This window comes from Procambarus clarkii, chromosome 38 (assembly GCF_040958095.1).
Source record: "Procambarus clarkii isolate CNS0578487 chromosome 38, FALCON_Pclarkii_2.0, whole genome shotgun sequence".
Classification (NCBI taxonomy): domain Eukaryota; kingdom Metazoa; phylum Arthropoda; class Malacostraca; order Decapoda; family Cambaridae; genus Procambarus; species Procambarus clarkii.
The window spans coordinates 29731647-29749050 of NC_091187.1; positions in this window are offsets into that span (position 1 = coordinate 29731647).

A 17404-nucleotide genomic window follows, 5' to 3' on the forward strand; every position below is an offset into this window, starting at 1 on the left:
CTGGTATGTACAGGGACGCCTTAATCCACTTAACCATCACGACCGGACATAAGGAAGTGATAGCCGAAGCTATTTGAACCACTTCCCCACCGGCACTCGGATGGTAATCTTGGGCATTGCATTTTATCAAATCACCTCATTTTTTGGGGCAACACGTGAGGAACACATATGCGAACAAGCCTGAATGGTCCCCAGGACTATATGCAACAGAAAACTCACACCCCAGAAGTGACTCGAACACATACTGCCAGGAGCAACGCAACTGGTATGTACAGGGACGCCTTAATCCACTTGACCATCACGACCGGACATAAGGAAGTGATAGCCGAAGCTATTTGAACCACTTCCCCGCCGGCACTCGGATGGTAATCTTGGGCATAGCATTTTATCAAATCACCTCATTTTTTGGGGCAACACGTGAGGAACACATATGCGAACAAGCCTGAATGATCCCCAGGACTATATGCAACCGAAAACTCACACCCCAGAAGTGACTCGAACCCATACTGCCAGGAGCAACGCAACTGGTATGCACAGGGACGCCTTAATCCACTTGACCATCATGACCGGACATAAGGAAGTGATAGCCGAAGCTATTTGAACCACTTCCCCGCCGGCACTCGGATGGTAATCTTGGGCATAGCATTTTATCAAATCACCTCATTTTTTGGGGCAACACGTGAGGAACACATATGCGAACAAGCCTGAATGGTCCCCAGGACTATATCCAACTGAAAACTCACACCCCAGAAGTGACTCGAACCCATACTGCCAGGAGCAACGCAACTGGTATGTACAGGGACGCCTTAATCCACTTGACCATCACGACCGGACATAAGGAAGTGATAGCCGAAGCTATTTGAACCACTTCCCCGCCGGCACTCGGATGGTAATCTTGGGCATAGCATTTTATCAAATCACCTCATTTTTTGGGGCAACACGTGAGGAACACATATGCGAACAAGCCTGAATGGTCCCCAGGACTATATGCAACTGAAAACTCACACCCCAGAAGTGACTCGAACCCATACTGCCAGGAGCAACGCAACTGGTATGTACAGGGACGCCTTAATCCACTTGACCATCACGACCGGACATAAGGAAGTGATAGCCGAAGCTATTTGAACCACTTCCCCGCCGGCACTTGGATGGTAATCTTGGGCATAGCATTTTATCAAATCACCTCATTTTTTGGGACAACACGTGAGGAACACATATGCGAACAAGCCTGAATGGTCCCCAGGACTATATGCAACTGAAAACTCACACCCCAGAAGTGACTCGAACCCATACTGCCAGGAGCAACGCAACTGGTATGTACAGGGACGCCTTAATCCACTTGAATATCACGACTGGACATAAGGAAGTGATAGCCGAAGCTATTTGAACCAATTCCCCGCCGGCACTTGGATGGTAATCTTGGGCATAGCATTTTATCAAATCACCTCATTTTTTGGGGCAACACATGAGGAACACATATGCGAACAAGCCTGAATGGTCCCTAGGTCTATATGCAACTGAAAACTCACACCCCAGAAGTGACTCGAACCCATACTGCCAGGAGCAACGCAACTGGTATGTACAGGGACGCCTTAATCCACTTGACCATCACAACCGGACATAAGGAAGTGATAGCCGAAGCTATTTGAACCACTTCCCCGCCGGCACTCGGATGGTAATCTTGGGCATAGCATTTTATCAAATCACCTCATTTTTTGGGGCAACACGTGAGGAACACATATGCCTATACACATATATATATATATATATTTATATATATATATATATATATACATATATATATATGCATATACACACACACACACACATATATATATATATATATATATATATATATATATATATATATATATATATATATATATATATATATATATATATATATATATATATATATATATATATATATATATATATATATATATATATATGTTTCATTGAATATGACCGCATATTCTGTATTTATTATTTTCTTGTTTAGGGCTTCTATCCCTCTAACTATTTTCTTAGCATCAGGGCTTAATTGAAATAGGAGTTCTCCAAAACTCATTTTCGTACTTTTAAGGTGAAGAAAAGAAGTGATTTACTATAGAGTGTATTACACTTATTTGTATAATTTGCACGACGTTTCGAACCTCCATGGTTCATTCTCAAGTGAACAGATCTTACAATACTAGTTGATTTTATACCCGCATTAGGTCAGGTGATAATACAATGAAGGTGAAAACATGGGGGGATACATAAGGGATAAACATAGGGGCTGCAGAAGGCTTATTGGCCCATACGAGGCATCTCCTATCTAAACACAAAGATTAATCCAGTGTAATTGGCCTGTTATGTTGGACATTGTCTTCTGTGTTGGCATCGATATGTTCTTGTCTTGTCCATACTCTCATGGTGGGTAGAGTAAATAGTTCCGTGATTTGGGTGTTCATGGTAGGTCGCTCTATTCTTATGTGAATTGCCTCAAGAATTTGTAGTCTTCTTGAATCTTGGGTTTTGTATATATATATATATATATATATATATGCGAACAAGCCTGAATGGTCCCCAGGACAATATGCAACTGAAAACTCACACCCCAGAAGTGACTCGAACCCATACTCCCAGGAGCAGCGCAACTGGTATGTACAAGACGCTTTAATCTACTTGACCATCACGACCGGACATAAAGATGGCGCCATCTTCAATCTGGTGCCCCTAGGAATCACATGAGACAAGCCCATGACATAACTCTAACAAGAGAAATGTTGAACAAGAATACTTGCATAATAGACAAAACCCAAGATTCAAGAAGATTACAAATTCTTGAGGCAATTCACATAAGAATAGAGCGACCTACCATGAACACCCAAATCACGGAACTATTTACTCTACCCACCATGAGAGTAAGGACAAGACAAGAACATATCGATGCCAACACAGAAGACAATGTCCAACATAACAGGCCAATTACACTGGATTAATCTTTGTGTTTAGATAGGAGATGCCTCGTATGGGCCAATAAGCCTTCTGCAGCCCCTATGTTTATCCCTTATGTATCCCCCCGTGTTTTCACCTTCATTGTATTACCACCTGACCTAATGCGGGTATAAAATCAACTAGTATTGTAAGATCTGTTCACTTGAGAATGAACCATGGAGGTTCGAAACGTCGTGCAAATTATACAAATAAGTGTAATACACTCTATAGTAAATCACTTCTTTTCTTCACCTTAAAAGTACGAAAATGAGTTTTGGAGAACTCCTATTCCAATTAAGCCCTGATGCTAAGAAAATAGTTAGAGGGATAGAAGCCCTAAACCAGAAAATAATAAATACAGAATATGCGGTCATATTCAATGAAACATGTTTGAAAGAAAACCTGCTGCCAGTATACACCAATATATATATATATATATATATATATATATATATATATATATATATATATATATATATATATATATATATATATATATATATATATATATATATATATATATATTATATATATATATATATATATATTATATATATATATATATATATATATATATATATATATATATATATATATATATATATATATATATATATATATATATATATATATATATATATATGCGAACAAGCCTGAATGGTCCCCAGGACAATATGCAACTGAAAACTCACACCCCAGAAGTGACTCGAACCCATACTCCCAGGAGCAGCGCAACTGGTATGTACAAGACGCCTTAATCCACTTGACCATCACGACCGGACATAATGAGGTGATAGCCGAGGCTATTTGATCCACCCCACCGCCGGCACTCGGATAGTAATCTTGGGCATAGCATTTTACCAAATCACCTCATTCTTTGGGGCACACGTGAGGAACACAAATGCGAACAAGCCTGAATGGTCCCCAGGACAATATGCAACTGAAAACTCACACCCCAGAAGTGACTCGAACCCATACTCCCAGGAGCAGCGCAACTGGTATGTACAAGACGCCTTAATCCACTTGACCATCACGACCGGACATAATGAGGTGATAGCCGAGGCTATTTGAACCACCCCACCGCCGGCACTCGGATAGTAATCTTGGGCATAGCATTTTACCAAATCACCTCATTCTTTGGGGCACACGTGAGGAACACAAATGCGAACAAGCCTGAATGGTCCCCAGGACAATATGCAACTGAAAACTCACACCCCAGAAGTGACTCGAACCCATACTCCCAGGAGCAGCGCAACTGGTATGTACAAGACGCCTTAATCCACTTGACCATCACGACCGGACATAATGAGGTGATAGCCGAGGCTATGTGAACCACCCCACCGCCGGCACTCGGAAGGCGGTGCCGGCGGTGGGGTGGTTCCGAGTGCCGGCGGTGGGGTGGTTCAAATAGCCTCGGCTATCACCTCATTATGTCCGGTCGTGATGGTCAAGTGGATTAAGGCGTCTTGTACATACCAGTTGCGCTGCTCCTGGGAGTATGGGTTCGAGTCACTTCTGGGGTGTGAGTTTTCAGTTGCATATTGTCCTGGGGACCATTCAGGCTTGTTCGCATTTGTGTTCCTCACGTGTGCCCCAAAGAATGAGGTGATTTGGTAAAATTCTATGCCCAAGATTACTATCCGAGTGCCGGCGGTGGGGTGGTTCAAATAGCCTCGGCTATCACCTCATTATGTCCGGTCGTGATGGTCAAGTGGATTAAGGCGTCTTGTACATACCAGTTGCGCTGCTCCTGGGAGTATGGGTTCGAGTCACTTCTGGGGTGTGAGTTTTCAGTTATATATATATATATATATATATATATATATATATATATATATATATATATATATATATATATATATATATATATATATATATATATATCTTAAGAGAATGTCAGTCTATTTAATGAGGCTACATGCTAGAGGCTGTAGCTATCCACAGATTATTTGTTAATGTTTTACTAATATATTATTACGGCTTATTAATGCCAAATTAATATTTTTGTAGTGAAAATGTTCTGGGGTAGAGAACGGACATAGGTTGGTCAGTGTTGACCTTAGCTGAAAGATTTAGGAGTAATTATTAATTATTCTCACCCCTCCCCCTCCTGCTCCTCACACGGATTCAATTAAGGTTAATTTAATTGTGAAATACTGCAAGAAATGACTGAAGATTTTCTCGTAATCAGAAAAACTTATTTCCTTGAATTAAACATAAAGTAGTTCATTGGTCCTAATTTTTGTGAAAGGGAAGAGGTGCAAAGCCGTTGGGGTGGAGCGGGAGTAAAAAGTGGGATGAAGAGGGTGAACAGGGAGAGAGGTGCAGGTGAAAGAGGGTGAAGAGGGAGTGAATGAGGTGCTGAGGAAGGTGATGTAGGAGGGAGGACGATGGGAAGGGCGGGGTGGGATAAGGACGGGAGTGGGAAGGGCAGAAGGACGGAGGATGAGCAGGTATATGAGAGGGTGGAAAAGAGAAAGAGAATGGGCTGGTACGAGAGGTGGGAGTTTGGGAGTACGATAGGAGAGGGAGTGGGGAGGATGTAGACAGATGGATGGTTAGATAGATGAGTAGATGAAAAGATAAGTAAATGGATGGATAGATAGATGAGTAGAATGATAAATGGATAGATTAAAGGAAAATAAGTTGGTTGGATCGATGAAGATAGATAGATAGATAGATATATAGATAGATAGATAGATAGATAGATAGATAGATAGATAGATAGATAGATAGATAGATAGATAGATAGATAGATAGATATAGATAGATAGATAGATGGATGGATGCATTGATTACTAAATATATACATTGACGGATGCATAAATGAGTTAATGGATGGAAAACAGATGAGTAGATGGATGGACAGACAGATGAGTACATGGATGGATAGACAAAAGAGTTGATGGACGGATACATGGATAGATAAATGTATATAATGATAAATGGTTGGTTTAATGGGAAGATGGATTGATATATTGACAGATGTAAATAGATAGATAGATGGATACGTTGATGGATACATTTGTGCTAGATGAACAGGTGATTCAGGTTAAAGAATATCTGCCGATTTGCTCTTGCATCAACCGGGATTCGAACGGGGGAACATTAGGATTACAACCAATGAACTCTTTCCGTTTAGACGGTAGGCCTTTAGATTGTGTGTGTACTCACCTAGTTGTGCTTGCGGGGGTTGAGCTCTGGGCTCTTTGGTCCCGCCTCTCAACCGTCAATCAACTGGTGTACAGGTTCCTGAGCCTATGGGGCTCTATCATATCTACACTTGAAACTGTGTATGGAGTCAGCCTCCGCCACATCACTTCCTAATGCATTCCATTTGTCAACCACTCTGACACTAAAAAAGTTCTTTCTAATATCTCTGTGGCTCATTTGGTCACTCAGTTTCCACCTGTGTCCCCTAGTGCGTGTGCCCCTTGTGTTAAACAGCCTGTCTTTATCAACCCTGTCGATTCCCTTGAGAATCTTGAATGTGGTGATCATGTCCCCCCTAACTCTTCTGTCGTCTAACGAAGTGAGGTTTAATTCCCGTAGTCTCTCCTCGTAGCTCATACCTCTCAGCTCGGGTACTAGTCTGATGGCAAACCTTTGAACCTTTTCCAGTTTAGTCTTATGCTTGACATGATATGGACTCCATGCTGGAGCCGCATACTCCAGGATTGGTCTGACATATGTGGTATATAATGTTCTGAAAGATTCCTTACACAAGTTTCTAATGGCCGTTCTTATGTTAGCCAACCTGGCATATGCTGCTGATGTTATCCTCTTGATATGAGCTTCAGGGGATAGGTCTGGCGTGATATCAACCCCCAGGTCTTTCTCTCTCGGACTCTTGAAGTATTTCATCTCCCAAATGATACCTTGTATCTGGTCTCCTGCTTCCTACCCCTATCTTCATTACATTACATTTGCTTGGGTTAAACTTCTCTTTCTTGCTTAATCTTTGTCACCTGAACCCATGTTGATGGGTTGTCACGAAGTCTCTTCTATCCAGATGTGTTACTAGTTTTTTTCTCACAATCTTCTCCATCACCTTGCATGGTATACAAGTTAAGGACACTGGCCTGTAGTTCAGTGCCTCTTTTCTCTCACCCTTTTTTTATATTGGTCTTTATTAGACCAATATATTAGACCAATATAAAATTTTTATATTGGTCTTCATTAGCGGTCTTCCATATTTCTGGTAGGTCTCCCGTTTCCAGTGACTTACTATACACTATGGAGAGTGGCAAGCAAAGTGCTCCTGCACACTCTTTCAATACCCATGATGAGATTTCGTCCGGTGCAACAGCTTTTCACACATCCAGCTCCAATAGGTGTTTCTTGACCTCATATCTTGTAATTTCGAGCCTTTCCAAGGTCACCTGGTTTTCTGCCACCTCTCCTAGCGCCGTGAGTTCTCCCTGTTCTATTGTAAAGACCTCCTGGAACCTTTTGTTGAGATTTTCACACACCTCTTTTCATTCTCTGTTTACCTGTCCTCGCCCACCCTAAGTTTCATCACCTGTTCCTTCACTGTTGTCTTCCCCGTGATGTGACTGTGTAGTAGCTTTGGTTCGGTCTTGGCTTTATTAGCTATATCATTTTCATACCTTTTCTCAGCTGCTCTTCTCACACTAACATACTCGTTCCTGGTTCTCTGGTATCTCTCTCTACTTTCTGGTGTTCTGTTATTGCGGAAGTTCCTCCATGCCCTTTTGTTCAACTCCTTTGCTTTTATACATTCCCTATTAAACCACGGATTCTTCCTTTGCTTCTCTGTTTTTTCCTGTCGGGCTGGGATAAACCTGCTTACAGCCTCCTGACCTTTTTGGGTGACATAGTCCATCATGTCTTGTACGGACTTGGTTCCGAGTTCTGTGTCCCAATGTATATCCCATAGGAATTTATTCATCTCCTCATAGTTTCTCTTTCGGTACGCCAGCCCTTTGTTTCCCAGTTCTTTTTGGGGGTGATAATTTCTAGCTCAACCAGGTACTCAAAGCTCAATACACTATGATCACTCATTCCCAAGGGGGCTTCCAACTTAACTTCCCTTATATCCGACTCATTTAGGGTAAATATCAGATCAAGCAAGGCTGGTTCATCCCCTCCTCTTATTCGTGTCGGTCCCTTGACGTGTTGACTTAGAAAGTTTCTTGTTGCCACATCCAGCAACTTAGCTCTCCATGTGTCTGGGCCTCCATGTGGGTCTCTGTTTCCCCCCAATCTATCTTCCCATGGTTGAAGTCTCCCATGATTAGTAGTCTGGATCCGTTCCTGCTAGCCACAGAAGCTGCTCTCTCTATTATATTGATGGTGACCAAGTTGTTTCTATCATATTCCTGTCTGGGTCTTCTGTCATTCGGTGGGGGGTTATATATGACTACTCCTATAATTTTTTGTCCTACAGTTGCTATGGTGCCTGATATGTAGTCACTGAAACCTTCTCAGTTCTGAATTACCATCTCTTCGAAACTCCAACCTTCTCTTATTAGCAAATCTACACCACCTCCTCATCTCCTTTCTCTTTCTTTCCTCACTACATAGTAGCCCTGTGGAAACACTGCGATTGTTATGGTTTTTGTTAGCTTTGTTTCTGTGAGTGCTATTATGTCTGGGGTTTTCTTCTAGTGCCCATTCTCCGAGTTCACTTGTTTTATTTGTAATCCCATCTATGTTAGTGTACATTGCCTTGAAGCTCACTTTCTTCTGTTAATTTTCTTGTCCCTTTCTTGGCGAGCATTCTGCTGGTGTGGGAAGCTGTTCCGTGGGTGAGAAGATCTGTGAGGTGGTTTGCAGGGTCTCAGCGGATTTTGGGGTGGGGGTGGGGGTTTAAGGGAAGGGGGGACAGGTAGGGTGTGGGTTAAGGAGATAGGGGGGACATGGAAGATACGGGGTGAGGGGGGAGGAGGGATAGGGAGGGTATGGGATGAAGGGAGAGGGGGGACAGGGGGGGAACACGTGGGAGTGGGGGACATGGTGGAAATGGGGAAGGGGTGACAGGGTCAGAATGGGGTGGGGGGGAGGGAGGGTTGGGTGGGGGCAGGTAGGGTGAGGGGAAGGGAGGGTTTCTATACAGAGGGGGGTGGTGGTGTTGCCCTCCCCTCTGGTGTTACTGGGATGCTGGTTTTGGGTTCCCCTCTTGTCTCTGGGACTGTTGTGTTTTGGGGCTGTGATTTTCTGGTTTGCTCCTCTCTCCCTGCGCTTCCTCCTTGCCTCTGCTGCCCTGTCTCTCTCCTCCTTCGTCCTGTCCCTCTGCAGGAATACTTTTTTGTATCCTTCACATGCTGCAGACGACTCTTCTTTTCGAGAATATCCTCCTTCGTTGTTTCGTTTGTAAACACCACCTTTACAAGTCGGTTTCTGTCCTTGTTGTACCAGCCCAACCTGAAAACCTTCTCAATGTTTTGTTCAGCCCCTTCCATCTGTAACCCCTTTCATTAGCCCATGTACTAGCTCTTTATCCTTGCTTTTCCATTCTTGCCTATTGGATACCTTCCTGTTCTTTGATGCCTATAACTGCCACTGATCTTTTTCTCTCCAGCAGCTGAGTGGTGCACCTTGCTGCTTTCTGTGAGGTAGCTGCTTGCATGAATACCTCCCTCACTGTGTCCATTGCTTCTGAGCTCTTTTTCCGTCTTTCCGCAAATGTTTCAGGTACAGAGGCATTTCCTTCCAATGTAACATTCCCACCTTTCCTTTGGATGATAATCTGATGCTCGATCTCTTTATTTTTCTCTGTGAGGGATTTCATCTCCTTCCTTGCTGATGTCAGCTCACTTTGTAGGTTGTTAATTGTAATCCTCATTTCATGTATTTCCCTCCTGAATTCCTCTAGAACTTGTGTTAATATTTCCTTCGTTTGGTCACTTTGGCTGCTCCCTGTGCCCCTGTTGCATCCTCCTGCCATTTTGTCCCTTGTCAAGAGAGAGAGCAAGAGAGAGAGAGCAAGAGAGAGAGAGAAAGAGAGAGAGAGAGCAAGAGAGAGAGAGCAAGAGAGAGAGAGAGAGCAAGAGAGAGAGAGAGAGCAAGAGAGAGAGAGAGAGAGAGAGAGAGAGAGAGAGAGAGAGAGAGAGAGAGAGAGAGAGAGAGAGAGAGAGAGAGAGAGAGAACGTGTGTGTGTGCATGTGTGTGCATGTGATGGGGGTTAAGAGGAGGTGGGAGAGGTGTTGTCTTCAGATTACGGCAGGTAAGAGAGGGAGTAAGAGAAGGGGTAAGAGTGGGGTGGATTATGAGTGAGGTTTTATCCCCTTTCCACGAAAGGTGTTAATCCCTTCTAGCCTGACTGGACGTATGTGTGTGTGCGTGTGTTTGTTTTTGCGTGTGCGTGCGTGTGTTACGGGGGTCCTGAAAAATGTCAACTTCTACCCAAAATGAGCAACTTTGATATTTTAAATGTATCTGATATACTGAACAAGAATTTGGTAATATTTTACCTCTGTACACCTGAAGAATTGACCAGAGAGGGGTACCTACCTGTCAGCCTCCCACTCACGCAACCAAGTGAATAATTACGATGCTGGATGACGAAGTGATCCGTCGTCGCCTCACATGTGGTGATTCACTAATCCAGTAGATTGATGATGGCGGTTCTTCTCTATCTAACAAAATCTCTGGAGTCAGTCACTGTATCGGTGTGTCTGTTGTGTTTCAGTTCACCAATTCACTGTACCACTAATCACTTGACCCAACACGTAAACAAAACCTCGTGGGCCCTCCCACGTGGCCTGTCTGGTGAATTCACTGTTTAACACAAAGTTCTAGTGATAGCACTGTATTTTTTCTTTCCTATTCGCGGCAGTTATACTCTTTGTGATACCCCTAGATCTGTGACCACCTTAACCCAAAAATATTGGCGTTTATTATAGCGCGTGACCCTAGCGACCCTACCTCCGCGGCTGGCTGAACTGAACTGTCGTGTGTGTGTGTGTGTTTACTAGTTGTGTTTTGCGGGGGTTGAGCTTTGCTCTTTCGGCCCGCCTCTCAACTGTCAATCAACTGTTTACTAACTACTTTTTTTCACACCACACACACACACACCCCAGGAAGCAGCCCGTGACAGCTGACTAACTCCCAGGTACCTATTTACTGCTAGGTAACAGGGGCACTTAGGGTGAAAGAAACTTTGCCCATTTGTTTCTGCCTCGTACGGGAATCGAACCCGCGCCACAGAATTACGAGTCCTGCGCGCTATCCACCAGGCTACGAGGCCCCCCACCTGTGTGTGTGTGTGTGTGTACTCACCTATATGTACTCACCTATATGTGCTTGCAGGATCGAGCATTGACTCTTGGATCCCGCCTTTCTAGCTATCGGTTGTTTACAGCAATGACTCCTGTCCCATTTCCCTATCATACCTAGTTTTAAAAGTATGAATAGTATTTGCTTCCACAACCTGTTCCCCAAGTGCATTCCATTTTTCTACTACTCTCACGCTAAAAGAAAACTTCCTAACATCTCTGTGACTCATCTGAGTTTCCAGTTTCCACCCATGTCCCCTCGTTCTGTTATTATTACGTGTGAACATTTCATCTATTTCCACTTTGTCAATTCCCCTGAGTATTTTATATGTCCCTATCATATCTCCTCTCTCCCTTCTTTTCTCTAGTGTCGTAAGGTTCAGTTCCTTCAGCCGCTCTTCATATCCCATCCCTCGTAGCTCTGGGACAAGCCTCGTCGCAAACCTCTGAACCTTCTCCAGTTTCTTTATGTGTTTCTTCAGGTGGGGGCTCCATGATGGCGCGGCATACTCTAAGACGGGTCTCACGTAGGCAGTGTAAAGCGCCCTAAAAGCTTCCTCATTTAGGTTTCTGAATGAAGTTCTAATTTTCGCCAGTGTAGAGTACGCTGCTGTCGTTATCCTATTTATATGTGCCTCAGGAGTTAGATTAGGTGTCACATCCACTCCCAGGTCTCTTTCTCGATAGTTAAATGATAAAGTTACCCATTTCATTATGTATGAGGGCAATTTTTTTTTATTGGAGTTAAAATTAACGTAGATATATGACCAAACCTAACCAACCCTACCTAACCTAACCTAACCTATCTTAATAGGTTAGGTTAGGTGAGGTAGCCGAAAAAGTTAGGTTAGGTTAGGTTAGGTATTCGAAAAACAATTAATTCATGAAAACTTGGCTTAGTAGGCAAATCGGGCTTTGCATAGTAGGCTGAGAAGTGCGTTCTGGCTACTAGGTACGACATATATATATATATATATATATATATATATATATATATATATATATATATATATATATATATATATATATATATATATATATATATATATATATATATATATATATATGTCGTACCTAGTAGCCAGAACGCACTTCTCAGCCTACTATGCAAGGCCCGATTTGCCTAATATATTGTCCAGGGACCATTCAGGCTTGTTCGCATTTGTGTTCCTCACGTGTGCCCCAAAGAATGAGGTGATTTGGTAAAATTCTATGCCCAAGATTACTATCCGAGTGCCGGCGGTGGGGTGGTTCAAATAGCCTCGGCTATCACCTCATTATGTCCGGTCGTGATGGTCAAGTGGATTAAGGCGTCTTGTACATACCAGTTGCGCTGCTCCTGGGAGTATGGGTTCGAGTCACTTCTGGGGTGTGAGTTTTCAGTTATATATATATATATATATATATATATATATATATATATATATATATATATATATATATATATATATATATATATATATATATATATATATATATATATATATATATATATATATATATATCTTAAGAGAATGTCAGTCTATTTAATGAGGCTACATGCTAGAGGCTGTAGCTATCCACAGATTATTTGTTAATGTTTTACTAATATATTATTACGGCTTATTAATGCCAAATTAATATTTTTGTAGTGAAAATGTTCTGGGGTAGAGAACGGACATAGGTTGGTCAGTGTTGACCTTAGCTGAAAGATTTAGGAGTAATTATTAATTATTCTCACCCCTCCCCCTCCTGCTCCTCACACGGATTCAATTAAGGTTAATTTAATTGTGAAATACTGCAAGAAATGACTGAAGATTTTCTCGTAATCAGAAAAACTTATTTCCTTGAATTAAACATAAAGTAGTTCATTGGTCCTAATTTTTGTGAAAGGGAAGAGGTGCAAAGCCGTTGGGGTGGAGCGGGAGTAAAAAGTGGGATGAAGAGGGTGAACAGGGAGAGAGGTGCAGGTGAAAGAGGGTGAAGAGGGAGTGAATGAGGTGCTGAGGAAGGTGATGTAGGAGGGAGGACGATGGGAAGGGCGGGGTGGGATAAGGACGGGAGTGGGAAGGGCAGAAGGACGGAGGATGAGCAGGTATATGAGAGGGTGGAAAAGAGAAAGAGAATGGGCTGGTACGAGAGGTGGGAGTTTGGGAGTACGATAGGAGAGGGAGTGGGGAGGATGTAGACAGATGGATGGTTAGATAGATGAGTAGATGAAAAGATAAGTAAATGGATGGATAGATAGATGAGTAGAATGATAAATGGATAGATTAAAGGAAAATAAGTTGGTTGGATCGATGAAGATAGATAGATAGATAGATATATAGATAGATAGATAGATAGATAGATAGATAGATAGATAGATAGATAGATAGATAGATAGATAGATAGATAGATAGATAGATAGATAGATAGATAGATAGATAGATAGATATAGATAGATAGATAGATGGATGGATGCATTGATTACTAAATATATACATTGACGGATGCATAAATGAGTTAATGGATGGAAAACAGATGAGTAGATGGATGGACAGACAGATGAGTACATGGATGGATAGACAAAAGAGTTGATGGACGGATACATGGATAGATAAATGTATATAATGATAAATGGTTGGTTTAATGGGAAGATGGATTGATATATTGACAGATGTAAATAGATAGATAGATGGATACGTTGATGGATACATTTGTGCTAGATGAACAGGTGATTCAGGTTAAAGAATATCTGCCGATTTGCTCTTGCATCAACCGGGATTCGAACGGGGGAACATTAGGATTACAACCAATGAACTCTTTCCGTTTAGACGGTAGGCCTTTAGATTGTGTGTGTACTCACCTAGTTGTGCTTGCGGGGGTTGAGCTCTGGCTCTTTGGTCCCGCCTCTCAACCGTCAATCAACTGGTGTACAGGTTCCTGAGCCTATGGGGCTCTATCATATCTACACTTGAAACTGTGTATGGAGTCAGCCTCCGCCACATCACTTCCTAATGCATTCCATTTGTCAACCACTCTGACACTAAAAAAGTTCTTTCTAATATCTCTGTGGCTCATTTGGTCACTCAGTTTCCACCTGTGTCCCCTAGTGCGTGTGCCCCTTGTGTTAAACAGCCTGTCTTTATCAACCCTGTCGATTCCCTTGAGAATCTTGAATGTGGTGATCATGTCCCCCCTAACTCTTCTGTCGTCTAACGAAGTGAGGTTTAATTCCCGTAGTCTCTCCTCGTAGCTCATACCTCTCAGCTCGGGTACTAGTCTGATGGCAAACCTTTGAACCTTTTCCAGTTTAGTCTTATGCTTGACATGATATGGACTCCATGCTGGAGCCGCATACTCCAGGATTGGTCTGACATATGTGGTATATAATGTTCTGAAAGATTCCTTACACAAGTTTCTAATGGCCGTTCTTATGTTAGCCAACCTGGCATATGCTGCTGATGTTATCCTCTTGATATGAGCTTCAGGGGATAGGTCTGGCGTGATATCAACCCCCAGGTCTTTCTCTCTCGGACTCTTGAAGTATTTCATCTCCCAAATGATACCTTGTATCTGGTCTCCTGCTTCCTACCCCTATCTTCATTACATTACATTTGCTTGGGTTAAACTCTAACAGCCATTTGTTCGACTATTCTTGCAGCTTGTCCAGGTCTTCTTGAAGCCTCAAGCTGTCCTCCTCTGTATTAATCCTTTTCATAATTTTAGCGCCGTCAGCAAACATTGAGAGGAATGAGAGAGGAATCTATTCCCTTTGGAAGAACATTTACGTATATCAGAAACAGGATAGGTCCTAGTACAGAGCCCTGTGGGACTCCACTGGTGACTTCACACCATTGTGAGGTCTTACCCCTTGCTGTAACTCTCTGCTTCCTATTGCTTAGGTACTCCTTTATCCACTGGAGCGCCCTACCAATTTCTCCTGCCTGTTTCTCCAGCTTATGCATCAACATTTAATGGGGTACTGTGTCAAAGGCTTTCCGACAGTCCAGAAAAATGCACTCTGCCCATCCTTCTCTTTCTTGCTTAATCTTTGTCACCTGAACCCATGTTGATGGGTTGTCACGAAGTCTCTTCTATCCAGATGTGTTACTAGTTTTTTTCTCACAATCTTCTCCATCACCTTGCATGGTATACAAGTTAAGGACACTGGCCTGTAGTTCAGTGCCTCTTTTCTCTCACCCTTTTTTTATATTGGTCTTTATTAGACCAATATATTAGACCAATATAAAATTTTTATATTGGTCTTCATTAGCGGTCTTCCATATTTCTGGTAGGTCTCCCGTTTCCAGTGACTTACTATACACTATGGAGAGTGGCAAGCAAAGTGCTCCTGCACACTCTTTCAATACCCATGATGAGATTTCGTCCGGTGCAACAGCTTTTCACACATCCAGCTCCAATAGGTGTTTCTTGACCTCATATCTTGTAATTTCGAGCCTTTCCAAGGTCACCTGGTTTTCTGCCACCTCTCCTAGCGCCGTGAGTTCTCCCTGTTCTATTGTAAAGACCTCCTGGAACCTTTTGTTGAGATTTTCACACACCTCTTTTCATTCTCTGTTTACCTGTCCTCGCCCACCCTAAGTTTCATCACCTGTTCCTTCACTGTTGTCTTCCCCGTGATGTGACTGTGTAGTAGCTTTGGTTCGGTCTTGGCTTTATTAGCTATATCATTTTCATACCTTTTCTCAGCTGCTCTTCTCACACTAACATACTCGTTCCTGGTTCTCTGGTATCTCTCTCTACTTTCTGGTGTTCTGTTATTGCGGAAGTTCCTCCATGCCCTTTTGTTCAACTCCTTTGCTTTTATACATTCCCTATTAAACCACGGATTCTTCCTTTGCTTCTCTGTTTTTTCCTGTCGGGCTGGGATAAACCTGCTTACAGCCTCCTGACCTTTTTGGGTGACATAGTCCATCATGTCTTGTACGGACTTGGTTCCGAGTTCTGTGTCCCAATGTATATCCCATAGGAATTTATTCATCTCCTCATAGTTTCTCTTTCGGTACGCCAGCCCTTTGTTTCCCAGTTCTTTTTGGGGGTGATAATTTCTAGCTCAACCAGGTACTCAAAGCTCAATACACTATGATCACTCATTCCCAAGGGGGCTTCCAACTTAACTTCCCTTATATCCGACTCATTTAGGGTAAATATCAGATCAAGCAAGGCTGGTTCATCCCCTCCTCTTATTCGTGTCGGTCCCTTGACGTGTTGACTTAGAAAGTTTCTTGTTGCCACATCCAGCAACTTAGCTCTCCATGTGTCTGGGCCTCCATGTGGGTCTCTGTTTCCCCCCAATCTATCTTCCCATGGTTGAAGTCTCCCATGATTAGTAGTCTGGATCCGTTCCTGCTAGCCACAGAAGCTGCTCTCTCTATTATATTGATGGTGACCAAGTTGTTTCTATCATATTCCTGTCTGGGTCTTCTGTCATTCGGTGGGGGGTTATATATGACTACTCCTATAATTTTTTGTCCTACAGTTGCTATGGTGCCTGATATGTAGTCACTGAAACCTTCTCAGTTCTGAATTACCATCTCTTCGAAACTCCAACCTTCTCTTATTAGCAAATCTACACCACCTCCTCATCTCCTTTCTCTTTCTTTCCTCACTACATAGTAGCCCTGTGGAAACACTGCGATTGTTATGGTTTTTGTTAGCTTTGTTTCTGTGAGTGCTATTATGTCTGGGGTTTTCTTCTAGTGCCCATTCTCCGAGTTCACTTGTTTTATTTGTAATCCCATCTATTATTATAGACTATGGGTTGGTTGGTGTTGTCGTCGTCGATCCTTCTGTATGGTCAACCCAACCCACAACTCGGCAGAGTGCTTATACTAGGAGATCACCCTTGGCGTTTCTGGCTCTTGGAGAGGGGCTCAGCGTCACACGTTTAGGGGATGCGGCTCCAACACTTAGCCTCGTTGTCACGTGCACACACCCACTCGAGCCGCTGTGACTCCCCACTCTCTCCTTATGAGATATGATCTCCTCAATCCCCTATGACTTATTAGTATTACCTCTTACCCTGTCCACAGCAGTGGTTCTTGGTTCTTTCTCTCTCTCTCTCCTTCTTCACTACTTCCTGGGAAGCCTCACTAGGACAAGGGCAAACACCAGCAAATTGTGACACATTTACTGGACAAAGCACATACACGATACATACACACATATAATAATAATGAATCCTATACTCTATAATA